Raw genomic sequence first — 18125 nt, forward strand, 5'->3', positions numbered from 1 at the left:
GTCTTTTACCTCTTTTGCTAGATCGATTCCCAAGTATTTTGTTTTATTTTTTGAGGCTATTGTGTATGGGGTAGTTTTCCTAATTTCTCTTGCAGTGTATTCATCTCTTATGTATAGGAACACATTTGATTTATGGGTGTTGATCTTATATCCTACTATTTTGCTGAATTTATTTATGAGTTCTAGAAGTTTTCTGGTGGAATTTTTTGGATCTTCTAAATATAGAATCATGTTGTGGGCAAATACTGATAGTTTGAGTTTTTCTTTTCCTATTTGTATCCCTTTAATTTCTTTCATATGTCTGATTGCTCTGGCTAGAGTTCAAGGACAATGTTGAATGGAAATGGTGAAAAAGGGCATCCCTGCTTGTTCCAGTTTTTAGAGGGAATGCTTTCAATTTTTCTCCATTTAGAATGATGTTGGTCTTGGGCTTAACATAGATAGTTTTTTTCAATATTGAGTTATGTTCCTACTATCCCTAGTTTTTCTAGTGTTCTGAACATGAAGAGGTGCTGTATTTTTTTCTGCATCTATTGAGATAATCATAAGATTCTTGTCTTTAAGTCTATTGATGTGATATGTTACATTTATTGATTTCCATATGTTGAACCAAACTTGCATCCCAGGAATGAAACCCTCTTGATCATTTTGTACTATCTTTTTAATGTTTTTGTATGGATTTTCCAGAATTTTATTGAGAATTTTTGCATCTGTGTTCATCAGGGATATTAGTCTGAAGTTTTCTTTCCTTGATGTGTCTTTGTCTGGTTTTGGTATCAGGGTGATACTAGCCTCATAGAAAGGGCTTGGAAGGGTTCCCTCCTTTTCTAATTCATGGAATAATTTGAGGAGTATTGGTGTTATTCTTCTTTGAAGGTCTTATAGAACTTGGCTGAGAATTAGTCTGGTCCTGGGCTTTTCTTGTTTGGTAGACTTTTGATGGTGTCTTCTATTTCATCTCAACAACAAATTTGGCAACCCAGATGGGACCCAAGATCAGCCCTCCTCCTGCATTCCAAGGAACCCCACTTCTCTGCTGAGGATTCATGGTGCTGGCAAATATGTTGAGAACCAACTTCTGGAGAGTCAGGAGATGGGTGGGTTTGCCTCAGGCTGAACCAGAAGAACTATTCCTGTAAGTAAAGGGAAGGACTAGCAGTTGCCGAACCTCCTTTTGCTTCAGGGAACTCCCACCTTCTCTCCCTGAGTGGTACAGGTTGTTCCATTTTGGTCAACTTTGAAAAAAAAGGAACCTGAACTCAGGAAAGTTATGACAACTTTGGCCTTTTGGTAAGTCCCCTGGTGTGCAGGCCAAGACCCTTAATTCCACACATCTGGATCCTCTTTGGGGGAATTTCTGGTCCCTCTTTTCTGGGGACATCTGTGGTGCCGCTGTAGGAGTCACAGTTAAGTGGGACTCAAGAACCAAGGGATACGTACTCCCTTTTGATCTGTTCTGTGTTCTCATTTGTTTGCTGGTCTTGGGCTTGGGAATTCCCTCTGGTTGTCCGTTTTGTTTTTATCTCTCACTGCTCCTTTTAAGACATGGCCAGTACTACACTGATGCTATAGGTAGTCTCTTGGGAAAGATCTTTATTTGTCAATTTAAAGGTTCCTGTCTGTCAGCCATGGTTTGGGGGCTCCTAGCTGGTTGTCTCTCTGTGTTTCTTTATTGTACAATCTCAGAATTGGAGTTTGTCTGTCAGAGGTAAAGTAAGTTAAAGAAAGGGCCACCTATAGGTATAAGTCTAAGACAATGATTTACTGTAATGATATGACTTTTAAATAGCTTTCTGAATTATTGTACAATCTTACAGTTGGAGTTGGTCTGTCAAACGTAAAGTAAGTGAAAGAAGTTTGTATGCGTGGGTCTGTTTTAAAGGTTCCCATCCGTCAACTGTGGTTTCAGTAATCCTCTCTCATCTGTTTTTTGTATCTGTTATTGGCACTTTAAGACATGGACCATGCTGCATTGATCTTACCAGTAGTCTCTTGAGCAGAGAGATCTTGGCTGAATGGGCCAACTCTAGGTATAAGCCTGTCTAAGGGAAAGACAGTTTACTGTAACACAATCTAGCCTTGAATAGTTTTTCTGGATTATTATACATTCTTGACATTGAAGTTGGTCACTCAGAGGTAAAGTACATGAAAGATTTGTATGTATAGGCATTTATGCAATTGCTTGATAAGGGGTCTGAACCATCAGGAACTAAATTGAAGGTGTCAAAAGGCACTGCCTCTGGTGTGCAAGTTTAGCAGGACACCAGAAGAAAGGGTTAAAAAGATTTGACTCTTTTAAACTCAGTGTGGATAGTCCCAGCACTGTTTCTTGGCCTGGCCCCAGGCGGCCACTAGTCATCTGACTGGGTCAAGGTCACCAGCCCTAAACTGGGATGGGGGTGGGTGGGAATCCCAGAAAAGCTACCTGGGTTGTAGAAAAATGGCCAAAGTGAACCTGGCCTCTGCCCTGCCTTCCAGCCCATTTTGTCCCTGGGGGGTGGATGCTGCTGGCCACAAAAGATATGGCAGTAGGTTCCAGCACTGTTAGTTTATGACTTGGGGATAGGAATAGTCTCCCCTTTTAAGATCTGACAGGACACCCCATTTGGCCAGGGGATATCTATCACTGGGGCAAAGAAATTCTTGCTATAACAGTATCCCATCAAACTAAATGCCTGGGGAGACTGGCAAAATAAATAACTGCAGCCAGAAAAGAAAAAGACAGAAACTAAGGCCAACCTGCATTTTGTAGGCAGCCTCTGCAAAGGGATCTTCAAGGAAGCCTAAAGAAAAGGATGGAAAGGGCCTCCATCCATATCAATTTGCCTACTATAACAAAACAAAACAAAAAACCCAAAGGGGCCTTTGAGTACAATTGACAGTGGGGATCTCACTTAAAGTTGATGGCATTGTGATAATGATAATCGAGACAGGTCAGGCTCAAAAATATCCTGTGCTCCAACCCTTTGAATGCAACCTGCAAGAAAAAAGATTAAGGCACGGTTTTTGTATATGTTCAATCCTTTCCTGGGATGAAATTTGTTGTGTAAATAAAATGCACAGATAGCATTCATAAGGACTGTTTCAAAATATAAATTTAAGAAAGCGTCCAAAACTAGAAAAGATAGAAGTTATAAGTATGGAAATATTTTTGTACAGAAAATTAGAAGGTAAAAGAAATGTTTCCAGATGAGAATGTATTTTGTCTGGTGAAACAATATTCTTGGGCTAAAGTCTAAAAAGAAAGAGGACAAAACTAAGGATGTAAAGTTGTGTCTAAGTCACAGAAGGTTTGCAGAAGGTTTTTAATTCATTCTGTTATTTTTTTTCTTCCCCCCACCCCACCCACCCCTCTTATCCCTCTATGCACTCCTGCCTTCCTCAATTCTTGCCCCCTCCCATCCCCCCTTATGTGTCATCATCCACTTATCAGCGAGATCATTCATCCTTTAGTTTTTTGAGATTGGCTTAGCTCACTTAGCATGATATTCTCCAATTTCGTCCAGTTGCCTCCAAATGCCATAATTTTATTATTCTTTATGACTGAGTAATATTCCATTGTGTGTGTGTGTGTGTGTGTGTGTGTGTGTATGTGTATATATATATCACAGTTTCTTTATCCACTCATCCATTGAAGGGCTGTTCAGAAGATTGATTTTTGTTGAAAAGATTACTGTGATCTCAAACAGGGAATATAATATAATATAAGTAAAGTTTCAAGATATAAAAATCATTTTTCTTGGTTCATAGCTATTACACAAACAGAATGTTTTTGCTCAGTAATTTCATTTTGTATTTTCCTTGTAAACTTTATAATGTTGCCTGTTAGTGTTCTGCAGAGGCACTGCTTAAAAAAAAATGGGTTAACTTGAGAAATTAAGCCATCACCCACAGGACAGATAGTATACAATGCTGACTTCCAGTACTAATCCTAACCCCAATTAATGAAAGAGATAGCTGTAAAATTATAGATATTGAAGTCATAACCTCTTACTCCCTCTTTAGGACTGGTGAAACTGCTTACTGGGTGTTTAAAACCAAAAACATGGGAGATCAAAGTCAAGGGAGTAAAGGGTCCAAGGAAAAAGCAGCTAACATTTTGGCCCTTGCCCCCTAAGTTCAGCCACAACCCAGAGAATGATGGGACCCCTCTCTGCATCCTGCAACTCTGGTGAGTCACTGGATCTGCTGATCAGGGAGATCAAGATGACCCTAGAAAATAGAAAGTCAACCAGTGCACGTTCTGCAAAAAGGATGGTCATTAGAGATGGAAATGTCCCTGATGCTTCCAAGAGAAGCCATATATGGTCAATTAGATCCTGACCTATTATTGCAAGTGTCACCACTGGTAGGGGAAGGCTAAGGGAGACAGGAGTCTCTGCACATGTCCCCAAGAGTGATCTCTGAGGAATCTCAGCAGACTCTTAAGAATAGATAGGAACAAGGTCAGTTTTGACCAACTTGGTCTTAAACACTTGGCAGGAGAGTATAGCCTGAGCACAGTCCTATGGGGACATTTAAAAGAAATAAAGATGGTTTACTTAAGTGAATCTTAAGATGTACAGTTGTGTCAGCCCTACCAAAAGTAAGTCAAGTTAGAGGCTGTAACAGAAGTGTTCTTATGTGTAATGATCACAAAGAAGTCTAGAGTCTCAGATTTGTCCTGGGTTGAGTCTGATCTCATAGATCTACAGATCTTCTAACCTCCTACATTGATAAACTTGATCTGTTTTTCACTGATAAGATTGAGTTATTGTCCTCATCGTTTTCAGAGTCTGGCTGAAATACTAATTGCTTTTGTACTAATTGTTTACAAAAAAGTAATGCTTTGCTGTCTTGTTTATTGTTGTCTTAGCATCATCCCTGCCCCATGTATGCCTTGTCCAGTCACCTGCATCTGCCACTGTGGACCTCTGGGCTGCTTGGATGATGAAAACCATTAACTATCCATGCCCCACCTGATAGAGAACAAGGACTTTGGGTTACTTCCCCCAACTTTGCCCCATTTCAGCAGGAAAAAGTTTGGAGATGTTATCACCCCTTATTCCATAGAAATGGGATGTAGAAATTGACAGTGGGGAAATATAACAGTGGTCCACTTTATGCTTTGAATATAGTCCTTGCTGCTCTGCCAAAAGGGAAAAAAAATTTTAAAGTTTCTCAGCCAGGCTTGTTGGTACACTGCTGTAATCCCAGTGGCTTGGGAGGCTGAGGCAGGAGGATCACGAGTTCAAAGCCAGCCTCAGCAACTTAGCAAGCCCCTATCTAAAAAGAAAAAAGAAAAGGGCTGAGAATGTGATTCAATGGGTAAGTGTACCTCACTTCTGTCCCTGGTACAAAAAATAAATAAATAAATAAATAAATAAATAAATAAATAAATAAATAAATAAATAAATAAAAACTGGAAGTTTCTGAAAACATTGAAGAGCTGAGCCTGGTGTCATACACCTGTAACCCCAGCTCCTTGGGCACTAGAGCAAGACCCACTCTCAGAAGAAAAAAATTAAACATGGAATTACCATATAACCCACAAATTCCTCTACTGGTTTGTTTTAATTAACTTTCGCATTGTTGTGATCAAAATAACTGACAAAAACAACTTAGAGAAGGGGCAAAGCTTATTCTGGTTCACATTTTCAGACATTTAGTCTATGGTCGACTGACATCATTGCTCCTGGGCCCAAGGTGAGGAGGAACATTATGGCAGAAGGGCCCAGTAGAGGAAAGCTCTTCAGTTCACGGCACCCAAGAAGAAATAAGAGGGAAGTGGGAGGAGGCTGCGAGGTAGAGTGCTCTACCACTGAACTATACAGCCCTAGCTCTTAGCTGCTTTTTTTTTTTTGATATAGATGTTTACCTTTAATTCTATTCCTTCTTATTTAAAATTTTTAAAATTCATTTTTATTGTAAACAAATGGGGTACATCTTGTTTCTCTGTTTGTACATGAAGTAGAGGCATACTGTTTTTGTAATCATACATTTACCTAGGGTAATAGTTTTTGATTCATTCTGTTATTTTTTTCTTCCCCCCACCCCTCCCACCCCTCTTATTCCTCCTTCCTCCATTCTTGCCCCCCCCCACTCCCCATTATGTGTCATCATCTGCTTATCAGCGAGATCATTTGTCCTTTAGTTTTTTGAGATTGGCTTATCTCACTTAGCATGATATTCTCCAGTTTCATCCAGTTGCCTCCAAATGCCATAATTTTATTATTCTTTATGGCTGAGTAATATTCCATTGTGTGTCTGTGTGTGTGTATATATATATATATATATATATATATATATTTATCACAGTTTCTTTATCCACTCATCCATTGAAGGGTGAAGGGCATCTAGGTTGGTTTCACAATCTGGCTATTGTGAATTGAGCAGCAATGAACATTGATGTGGCTGCATCTCTGTAGTATGCTGATTTTAACTCCTTTGGGTATAGGCCAAGGAGTGGGATAGCTGGGTCAAATGGTGGTTCCATTCCAAGTTTTCTAAGGAATCTCCACACTGCTTTCCAGAGTGGCTACACTAATTTGCAGCCCCACCAGCAATGTATGAGTGTACCTTTTTCCCCACATCCTCGCCAACACCTGTTGTTGCTAGTACTCTTGATAATCGCCATTCTAATTGGGGTCCTTCCAAGTTAAATATAAAGTGCCTCATCAGGGTGGCTTCCCAGCTGCTTAAAAACTCAGTCCTTTACCTGCTTAATTATTTTAAGATCAAAGGTTCCTTCCGCTGGTCAGCCCAGGCCAAAGGCTGTCCATTCACTCTGGCAGCAGGTAACCAACTTAGTTTTTCTCGCTTCTACATCTAGATGGAGAGCAGAACTCTTAAAATCATCATAGTGACCCATGGTTGAAATTCAAAGCATGCTCAGAAAAGTAAATGGAGAAGAATAATTCACACACAAAACAGTACAACTGAGAGGCAATAAAACGTTCCACACAGGACGCTCAGGGTACACACTATACAGACCTACAGTGAACACAATACCAACAGACAGACTGAGTTTCACAATCCACATGTTAACCATTGCGCAGACATTCAGACTCACACTCACACAACCAGATGCTGGTGACCAAATGACGCTCCAAGCGTCCCAGATGCCGCTTTCTGCGACCAGACGAGGCAGAGACATCTCTTACCTCCCCAGCCTAGGATCCTTCGGTGCGTCCACCTAGATCACACAGGCACACAAATCGGGCCCTCCTACAAATTGACCGGTCACACAAAATCAGGATCCTTTCGACTTACTGATCAGTGTTCACGGTCCATGGTTGGGGTCCCTGGGGTCTCTTTGGGGGCAATTGGGAGGCCATCCCTGACAAGCCCCCAAATGTTGTGCCCGGACCTCTGGGTAGGTGTTGTGCTCAAGCCCCGAACCAACACCAAAGAGATCACGAGGGAGACCAAGCCGTATGCAACTGCAGAAAGAGCCAGTTTATTCAAGCAGCTGCTCCGGCACTCGACACAGACCAGCTTAGCCGTCAATGCCAAGTACCTTAGTTGCTTTTTAAATGAGGTAAAATGTAGTATCTCATTTACTGATTGTATTTTGTTCTATTATAGTTTCTGATGCAGTTGCTGTGGGATTGTGGTTTATTGGGATATGGCCCTGCTAAGAAGTCATGCCCTGTGCTGTGTATTCAGTTTCATTTTGGTCACAGGCAACAGGAAGTCCATCATAACAGACTTAACAATTCTTAAATGCTTTCCCTTTCTCATGTAAAAGAAGTCCCGAGGTAGAGCACTCAGGTCCAGCTGTACATCACAGTCAGGAGTTCTCTACCTTCAGCTCTGCCTCTTATCCAAAATCTCCTCTAGGAAGGAGGTCAGGGAATCCTGTGCCCAAACCACTTTAGGGATGTTTCCTCACATTACACATGCTGCTGGAAAACACTGGTTTTATTCCATGTCCAACTAAAATTAGTGTTTCCCAGTGCCAACCAGTTAACAGCAAGCACACCCATTATCCAGATCTTGGCTTCTAAATACCATTCTGTGATCTTGGATTTACTGCTGATTCTAGAGCTTGGGCATAGAAAATATATTGTGAAAATACTAAATGCAGTCAGGAAAGTCTTGGAAAGTAAGACAGTGAATTTGAGCAATAAAATTAACAACCTAGTATTAGAGTATAATCCAAAGTATAAATTACATATAATTATTCTATAAATAAATAAATAAGAGAGATAGAGTGGGATGGAGGAAGGGAGGGAGAGAGAGAGGGAGAAAAAGAGGGTAGGAGGGACACAGGGGCATCCCCACATAAGTACAGTTATCTCATACTACACAATGGTGCCAAAAACTTAAAATGGAGAAAAGATAGCCTCTTCAACAAATGGTACTGGCAAAACTGGAAATCCATATGCAGTAAAATGAAATTAAACCCCTATCTCTCACCCTGTACAAAACTCTACTCAAAATGGATCAAGGATCTAGGAATTAGATCTGAGACCCTTCACCAAATAGAAGAAAAAGTAGACCCAAATCTTCATCATGTTGACTTAGGACCAGATGTCCTTAACAAGACTCCCAGAGAGCAAGAACAAACAGCAAGAATCAATAAATGGGATGAATTCAAACTAAAAAGCTTTTTCTCAACAAAGTAGATAATCAATAATGTGAAAAGAGAGCCTATAGAATGGGAGAAAATCTTTTCCACACACACTTCAGACAGAGCACTAAATCTCTGAAATTTATAAAGAACTTTTAAAACTTTACACCCAAAAGACAAAGAACCCAATCAATAAATGGGCTAAGGAAATGGGCAGACACTTCACAGAAGAAGATATACAGGTGATCAACAAATATATAAAAAAGTGCTTATCATCCCTAGTAATTAGAGAAATGCAAATTAAAACCACCCTAAGATTTCATCTAACTCCAATTAGAATGGCTATTATCAAGAACACAAGCAATAATAAGTGTTGGTGTGGACATGGGGAAAAAGGTACACTCATACATTGCTGGTGGAGTTGCAAATTGCTGCAGCCACTCTGGAAAGAAGTATGAAGATTCCTCAGAAAACTTGGAATGGACCCACCATTTGACCCAGTTGATACCCAAAGGACTTAAAATCACCATACTACAGTGATGTGGCCACATCAATGTTCATAGCTTCTCAATTCACCATAGCCAGATTGTGGAACCAACCTATATGCCCTTCAATTGATAAATGGATAAAGAAACTGTGGTATATATACACAATGAAATATTAATGAACCATAAAGAAGAATAAAGTTATGGCATTTGCTGGTAAATAGATGGAATTGGAGAATGTCATGCTAAGTGAAATAAGTCAAGCCACCAAAACCAAATGCCGTTTGTTTTTGCTGATAAGTGGATGATGATACATAATGGGAGGGGAGGTGGTGGGGTTGGGGGGCAAGAGAAGAATGGAGGAATTTTGGATGGTATAGCAGAAAATTGGGCAGGAGGGGGTGGAGGAAGGAAAGATAATAGACTGAGACAGTATTACCTTTTGAATATGTATGATTTCATGAATGGTGTGGATCTACATTGTGTACAACCACAGAAATGAAAAGTTGTACCCCATTTGTGTACAATGAATCAAAATGCAGTCTGTAAAAATAAAAATTTAAGAAAATATTAAAGTGTTAATTATAAAAAACATACAGAAATCAATAACTGTTATTTACCACATAAATAGATTTAATGATAAGAATCACATGATTATCTCAATAGATGCAGAAAAAGTATCTAAAAAAAATCCCGCATTCATTCATGTTTAAAACACTAAAAAAACAAAAAACAAAAAACAGGGATAAAAGGAACATACCTCAACATTGTAAAAGCTATATATTACAAACCCAAGGCCAACATCACTTTAACTGGAGAAAAACTGAAAGCATTCCTCTAAAAACAGGAAGAGGACAAGGATGCTCACTCTTACCACTCCTATTGAACACAGTCCTTGAAACTCTAGCCAGAGCAATTAGGCAAGAGAAAGAAATTAAAGGTATATGAATAGGAAAAGAAGTACTAAAATTATCTATTTGCTAAAATATGATCCTACTTTTAGAAGACCAGAAAAAAATCCACCAGAAAACTTCTAGAACTCATAAATGAATTCGGTAAAGTAGCAGGATAGAAAATCAATACCCAGGGCTGGGGAGATAGCTCAGCTGGTAGAGTGCTTGTCTCGCAAGCACAAGGCCCTGAGTTTGATCCCTGGTACCACAAAAAAGAAAATCAATACCCATAAATCAATTGCATTCCTGTACTCCAATGATGAATCAGCTCAAAGAGAAATTAGCCTCAAATAATTACAATAGCCTCAAAAATATATAAAATACGTGGGAATCAATATAACAGAAAGAGGTGAAGGACCTCTACAATGAAATCTACAGAATGCTAAAGAAATTGAAGAAGACTTTAGACGATGCAAAGACTTCCCATGCTCTTGGATGGGCAGAATTAACATTGTCAAAATGGCCATACTACTAAAGGGCTACTAAAAGGGCTATACAGATTCAATGCAATTCCCATCAAAATTCCAATGACATTCTTCATAGAAATCACAAAAAAAGGAGTCATGAAATTCATTTGGAAAAATAAGAGTCCAAGAATAGGCAAAGCAGTCCTTGGTGAGAAAAGCAAAGCAGAAGGCATTATAATACTGGATCTCGAATTATACTACAGAGCTACAGCAACAAAAACAGCATGGTATTGGCACCAAAAGAGACAAGAAGCCAATGGAATAGAAGACACAGAGACAAACTCACATAAATACAGTTATCTCATAGTAGACAAAGGTGCCAAAAACATATATTGGAGAAAAGAGTCTTTTTAACAAATGGTGCTGGAAAAAGTGGAAATCCATATGCAGTAGAATGAAATTTAACCCCTATCTGCACAAAATTCAACTCAAAGTGGATCAAAGGCCTGGGAATTAGAAGAAACCCTGCACCTGACAAATGAAAATGTAGGACCAATACTCCAACATGATGGCTCAGGAACAGACTCTTTTAACAAGACTCCTAAAGCCCAAGCAGAAAAATAAAAAAAAAAAAAAAAAAAATCAATAAATGGGATGACATCAAGTTACAGAGTTTATTTAGAGCAAAGGAAACAATCAAGAGCATAAAGAGAGAGCCTACAGAATGGGAGAAAATCGATGCCACCTGCTCTCAGGGCATTAATTTTCAAGGTATACAAAGAACTCAAAAACTTCACACACCCCAAAACCAAAAACAAAACCCAACAATAAATGGGCAAACAAACAAAATCTCCTTTTGAGACACTTCTTAAAAGAAATATGGTCAACAAATACATGAAAAAATGTTCAACATCTCTAGCAATTAGAGAAATGCAAATTAACACAACACTGAGATTTCACCTCACTCTGGTCAGAATGGCAATTATGGAGAATACAAGTAACTGTAATTGTTGGTGAGGATGTGGGAAAAAGGGTACACTCATACTCTGTTGCTGGGACTGCATATTGGTGCAGTCACTCTCAAAAGCAGTATGGAGATTGCTAGGAATAGAGGAGTGGAACCACCATTTGATCCAGCTATTCCACTCCTCAGCATATACCAAAAAGATGTAAAATCAGCATACTATAGTCACATCAATGTTTATAGCAGCAGAATTCACAATAGCTACGTTATGGAGCCAACCTACGCGCCCTTCAACAGATGGATAAAGAAAATGTGGATATATACTTAATGAAGTATTATTCAGCCATAAAGAAAAATGACCACATGGCTATAATAGTTAATTTGAGTTGTCAACTTGATTTGATTAAGAGATGTTGATGATTAAGAGGTTTTTGGGTGTGTCAATAGGGTGTGTCTAGGAATGACTGGCATGTGTGATAGTGAACTGAAATGGAGACCCTCCCTAAGCATGGGTATCACCAACCAATAGGATGGTGGCTTGGATGGAATAAAAGAATAACAAGGAAGCAGCAGCATATGTAAGCTCGATTCTTCTTAAACATGTTCTTGATTGCTGCTGTGATTGCCTGAGGATATCAGACTTACTTCTTCGCTCTTCCAAAGTGAACTCTGCTAGCGATTATTCAGGGAGTTTCCACAAGGCTTTGGTCTTGAAGTAGGATGGCACCATTGATCCCTCTTGTTCTGAGGCTTCAGCCTCTTGGACTGTGCAGCTACTGGTTCCTCTAGCTCTCCAGTCTGCAGACAGCCATTGTGGACTAGCCAGCTTCTGGTCATGTAAGCCAATCTAATATATCCCCTTTTTGACGTACCTCACAGAAATAGAGCAAGCAATCATGAAATTCATCTGGAAGAAGAAAAAACCCAGAATAGCTAAAGCAATGCTTAGCAGGAAGAATGAAACAGGGGGTATCGCAATACCAGAACTTCAACTATACTACAAAGCAACAGTAACAAAAACGGCATGGTATTGGCACCAAAATAGACAGGTAGATCAATGGTACAGAATAGAGGACACGGACACAAACCCAAATAAATATAATTTTCTAATACTAGACAAAGGGACCAAAAATATGCAATGGAGAAAAGATAGCCTCTTCAACAAATGGTGCTGGGAAAACTGGAAATCCATATGCAACAGAATGAAACTAAACCCCTATCTCTCACCCTGCACAAAAATCAACTCACAATGGATCAAGGACCTTGAAATCAGACCAGAGATCCTGCATCTTATAGAAGAAAAAGTAGGTCCAAATCTTCACCTTGTTGGCTTCGGATCAGACTTCCTTAACAGGACTCCCATAGCACAAGAAATAAAAGCAAGAATCAACCACTGGGATAGATTCAAACTAAATAGCTTTCGCTCAGCAAAGGAAACTATCAGCAATGTGAAGAGAGAGCCTACAGAGTGGGAGAATATCTTTGCCACTCGTACTTCCGATACAGCACTAATCTCCAGAATATATAAAGAACTCAAAAAACTGTACACCAAGAATACAAATAACCCAGTCAACAAATGGGCTAAGGAAATGAACAGACACTTCACTGAAGATGTACAAGCAATCAACAGATATATGAAAAAATGTTCACCATCTTTAGTAATAAGAGAAATTCAAATCAAAACTACACTAAGATTCCATCTAACCCCAATTAGAATGGCGATTATCAAGAATACAAGCAACAATAGGTGTTGGAGAGGATGTGGGGAAAAAGGTACACTCATACATTGCTGGTGGGACTGCAAATTAGTGCAGCCACTCTGGAAAGCAGTGTGGAGATTCCTTAGAAAACTTGGAGTGGACCTACCATTTGACCCAGCTATCTCACTCCTTGGCCTATACCCAAAGGACTTAAAATCAGCATACTACAGAGATGCAGCCACATCAATGTTCATAGCTGCTCAATTCACTATAGCCAGATTGTGGAACCAACCTAGATGCCCTTCAATTGATGAATGGATAAAGAAACTGTGGTATATATATACAATGGAATATTACTCAGCCATAAAGAAAAATAAAATTATGGTATTTGCAGGCAAATGGATGAAATTGGAGAATATCATGTTAAGTGAGATAAGCCAATCTCAAAAATCCAAAAGAGGAATGATCTCACTGATAAGTGGATGATGACACTTAATGGGGGGTGGGAGGAGGACAAGAATGGAGGAAGGAGGGAATGTATAGAGGGAAAAGAGAGGTGGGAGGGGTGGGGGGAAGGAAAAAAATAACGGAATGAATCAAACATCATTACCGTATGTAAATGTATGAATATGCAAATGGTATGCTGTTACTCCATGTACAAACTGAAACAATATGTATCCCATTTGTTTACAATAAAAATAAATTAAAAAAAAAAGTAAAAAAAAAAAAGATATATATCCCCTTTTTATAGTCATACTTCCTGTTGATTCTATTCCTCTAGAGAACCCTTTCTGATATAATGGCATTTGTATTTAAACTAAGGACAATGATGCTAAGTGAAATGTCACTCCCCAAAAGTTAAAGGTCAAATATTTTCTCTGATATGCAGAACCTAATCCAAAATAAGGAGGGGGGTTAAAAAAAAAAAAAAAGAATAGAAGAAAGATCAGTGGAGTACACAAAAGGGAATAAAGAAAAGGGAGGAGGAATGTGATAGGGTGAGACAGTGGAATAACCTGATATAACTTTCCTAGGCACACACATGAATACACCACAGGGGATCTCACCACCATTGATCTAAAAAAAGACACTGATTTAAAAAACAAAACTTTAAGTAAATCTCAGAAAGATCAGTAATCAGAGGGAAGGGGACAGGGAACAGGGAGGAAGGAAGGGAGGGCAAAGGGACTGAAACAGCCATACTTTTATAATTATATTGAAGGAATTCTGTTGTCACATATAAGTAAAAGGAACCAATTTTTTAAAAAAATACTTCAAGTGAATAAGCTAACTTTACACCTTAAGGAAATAAAAAAGTCCAGACAAGCTAGGGGAAACAAACTAAGGAAATAAAAAAAGATTATGGCACACATGAAATGGAATATAGAAAAATCACAGAGAGAATAAATTATATCAAATTTGGTTCTCTGATGAAGTCACCAAAATGGACACAGCTTTAACTAGATTAAGTGAAAGAAAGCTTACACCAGGTTAAGGTGGGGTGGAGGGTAGGAAATATAAATAACATTAGAAATGACAGTGTGGGGACATTACTGCCAAACTTGAGAAATAAAAATGCCAAAGTGGATCAAGGACTTAGGCATTACAACGGAGACCCTGCATCTAATAGAAGAAAAAGTAGGCCCAAAACTATATCATGTCGGCTTAGATATCAACATCCTTAACAAGACTCCTAAAGCATAAGTAGTAAAATCAAGAATCAATAAATCAGATGGCATCAAACTAAAAAGCTTTTTCATAGCAAAAGAAACAATCAAGAATGTGAAGACAAGGCCTATAGAATGGGAGCAAACCTTTACCACATGCACCTCAGAGCATTAATCTCTAGGATATATAAAGAACTCACAAAACTTAACATCAAAAAAACCAAATAACCCAATCAATTGGCAATTTATCAAAAACACAAGCAACAATAAATGTTGGTGAGGATGTGGGGAAAAAGGTACACATACATTGCTAAGACTGCAAACTGGTGGAACTACTATGGAAAGCAGTGTGGAGATTCCTTAGAAAACTTGGAATGGACCCACCATTTGACCCAGCTATGCCACACCTCGATTTATAACCCAAAGATCCAAAATCAGCATACTATAGTGACCCAGTCCCATCAATGTTTATAGAAGCTCAATTCACAATAGCTAAACAATGGAACCAACCTAGGTGCCCTTTGACAGATGAATGGATAAAGAAAATGTGGTGCATATATGCAATGGAATATTACTCAGCCATAAAGAATGAAATTATGGCATTTGCTGGTAAATGGATGGAACTAGAGAACATTATGCTAAGTGGAATAAGCCAATCCCAAAATACCAAAGGCCAAATGTTTTCTCTGATATGCAGATGGTAATTCACAATAATGGGTGAGGTTAGGGAAGAATAGAAATACTGTGGATTAGACAAAGGGGAATGAAGGGAAGGGAGAAGGAATGGGAATAGGAAAGATAGTAGAATGAATTGGACATTACTAGCCTATGTGCATATGATTACACAACCAATGTGATTCTACATCATGTAAAACCAGAAGAATGAGAAGTTATACTCCATATATGTATAACATGTCAAAATACATTCAACTATCATGTATAACTAATTAGAACACATTTAAAAAATTTTAAAAAAGAGTGAAGGATGGTGGGGATTCAGTGCTCCAGTGTTCAAGGAGAAAGCCTTAGATGTGGAGAATGAGAGAGGGATACACTTTTTCATTATATCACAACCACTGTGCCTGCTTCATAGTAGTCATTTAATAAACGTTTTTAGTGGATTATTGAAAAAGTTGGGGATGAATTCCAAGAAGTCTTGACAATTAGATTATGAGTTGCCTCCTGCTCCATCAAAGAGAAATAGGCATTGAAGTACAAACTTGGCATAATCCCTGGAGAATAGTATAATATTTAAAAAAATTGAAAATATTCCTTTTTAATACAAGAAAACTTCTAGTGAAAAAAAGCCCAAATATTAGCTTGTAATCTGCAATAAAAATAAAAAATTTCAAAAAATGCAAATTTCCAAAACTAGAAGAATCAATCTGTGTAGATCTGTAATAAACAGAGACTGAATCAGTAATCAAAACTCCCACAAGAAATGCCTATTCCACATGGATTCCCTAATGAATTCTAGAAAACATTTAAAATAATTAACATCAATTCTTCTCAAACTCTTCCATAAAATATTAGGAGGGATATTATTGCATATTCATTCAAGGGCCGCATTACCTTTGTACCAAGGCAAGCCAAAGCCACTATCAGGAAAGAAAACTAGGCACTAACATCTCCTCTGAATATTGATACACATCCACAAATACCACGATCTGAAATCAACAACATATTAAAAGGATCATTCACTATGCCCAAGGGGCGGTTCAACATATGAACACTGCCACATTGTGCAAAATGTAAGAGGAAAGATAACACAAATGGTCAGTTGTGTTTATGTACAGTAGCCAACAAGTAAAAAAGGAAATTGGGAAAACCACTTCCATCTACTATCCAAAAGAATAAAATACTTAGAAATAAATTTAATCCAGGAAATGTGAAAAATTAGAAACACTGAACATTATAACATGTTGATTAAGGAAACATTAACACCTAAATAAATGGAAAGACATTCTACACTGCTGGATTTAAAGATGCAATATTCTTAAGATGACAATCGTATCCATAGAAATTTATAGATCCAATAAAATCCCTATCAAAAGTCCAAAGGCCTTTTGTTTTTTTTGAAAAGTCAATCATTTAATTCTTAAACTTCTTAACATTCAAAAGGGAGTAAGTGCAAACATCTATTGCTATAATTTGTTATCCTTGGGGCAGTAGGGATTAACCCAGGGGCACTTTACCACTGAGTGACAATCCCAGTCCTTTATTTTATTGAGACATGGTCTCAATTAATATTATTTCAATAATAATAATAATATTCAATAAATTGCTTGGGGACCTTGCTAAGTTGCTGAAGCTGGCCTAGAATTTCCCATCCTCCTGCCTCAGTCCCCTGAGCCACTGGCATTACAGGCATGCGCCACAGCAACCAGCTGTGTTTTTATTTTAACAGTGTTCTGAAGCTCAAAAAAACATATTTTGGCTAAAGTGACTGATCATTAGCTTATAAAGAGTCCTTTAAATTTTTTGTAGGTTGATTTTCTTTTAAGAACAATTTTTAAAGGCTTAAGTCTTAACAGTTGTTCCCATGAGATGTGGTAAGGAAGATGCAGTGCTTGCTCTAAATGAGCCCATAATATGCTTATTTTCCAGTTAAAACACTCAAATTAATATTCATGAGCACGGATCTGATTCATTCTAGTCTTTTTCAATGAGATGAAACTGGAAGAATTGACATTGAAAGAACTGAGATTGAAAGAATTGTCTTTCTCATATGCAACCTGAGAACAATGCCAGAATCCATTTACAAAAAATATCATTCATTGAAGGAATTTTGGATTGTACAGAAGGGAGTGAGAGGAAGCGTGGGGTGGGTGGGGATGATTGATATAGGCATTATTACCCTATATACATGTATAAAAATTTTTTTTTAAAATACCATTCATATATTTACAAAACTTAAGAAAACGGGTTTACTAAATTATAAAAGTACAAATATACACACGTCCAACAGTACCTAGTGTAATCTGAATTGACTCATGTCTCACTAAAGCCTCACCCTGCTTCCTACTTTCCTACCTTCCTTACACAGGTGTGATAGGCACATGCTGGAGCCACTGTTGTGCCTCCCACACTGTACAGGTGAAGGAAATGGCTCAATCTGCCCTGTTTTTGGAAACAAATACTCTGCTTGTTTTTGAACAATTTGAAAAATGAATGTGGCTTCTACCTTCAAAAAAATTAAAATACTTAAAATTTAGTGTAATACTTAATAAAATACGTTTTTAATATAATTCATTTTTCCTCTTAATCTGTAGAAGTCTTTTACTTTTGGTTTCTAAACCAAATATCTTTATTTGGCAAGAATCACAGGTAAAGTTTGGGTACCAGTTATAGGTTAGATGTGTGGTCCATAAGTGTATAATGAGGGCAACTGAGTT

The 18125-nt window shown here is 38.2% G+C and overlaps 1 long non-coding RNA gene across 1 annotated transcript; it reads left to right on the forward strand.

Annotated features, from left to right (window-relative positions):
- Window positions 1-690: 690 nt before the first annotated feature.
- Window positions 691-5357, forward strand: LOC306659716. The gene is made up of 3 exons (XR_013763395.1): window positions 691-1135; window positions 4006-4171; window positions 4856-5357. It is a non-coding gene; the product is annotated as an uncharacterized lncRNA (long non-coding RNA).
- The last annotated feature ends 12768 nt before the right edge of the window (window positions 5358-18125 follow it).

This window comes from Sciurus vulgaris (genome assembly GCF_902686455.1).
Source record: "Sciurus vulgaris genome assembly, chromosome: 1".
NCBI lineage: Eukaryota > Metazoa > Chordata > Mammalia > Rodentia > Sciuridae > Sciurus > Sciurus vulgaris.